Source organism: Engraulis encrasicolus, chromosome 21 (genome assembly GCF_034702125.1).
Source record: "Engraulis encrasicolus isolate BLACKSEA-1 chromosome 21, IST_EnEncr_1.0, whole genome shotgun sequence".
Taxonomy (NCBI): Eukaryota; Metazoa; Chordata; class Actinopteri; order Clupeiformes; family Engraulidae; genus Engraulis; species Engraulis encrasicolus.
In genome coordinates, this window is record NC_085877.1 from 47,353,143 (window position 1) to 47,353,705 (window position 563).

Below are 563 nucleotides of genomic sequence, written 5' to 3' on the forward strand. Positions count from 1 at the left end.
AGAGGTATAGTGAGCCCATGTAGGAGGCCCACTGCTCAGCCTCCAACTAGTAGATGATGAGGAGATCTGGAGGAAGAGATGGAGAGGGATGGAGAGTGGGATGAGAGAGTGGGATGAGAAACAGAGAGATGAGAGATGGAGAGAGAGAGATGAAAGATGGAGAGAGAGAGAGATGGGTGATTGAGGGATGAGAGAGGGATGAGAGAGTGGGATGAGAAACAGAGGGATGAGAGATGGAGAGAGAGAGATGAAAGAAGGAGAGAGAGAGAGAGAGAGAGAGAGAGATGAAAGATGGAGAGAGAGAGAGGGAGTGATGAATGAAGTGATAGTAATAGAGGTATAGTGAGTGCATGTAGGAGGCCCACTGCTCAGCCTCCGACTCGTAGATGATGAGGAGATGTGGAGGAAGAGAGGAAGAGGAGAGGAGAGTGGGATGAAAGATGGGGAGAGAGAGAGAGGGATGAATGAAGGGATAGTGATAGAGGTGTAGTGAACGCATGTAGGAGGCCCATTGCTCCGCCTCCGACTCGTAAATGATGAGGAGATCTGGAGGAAGAGAGATG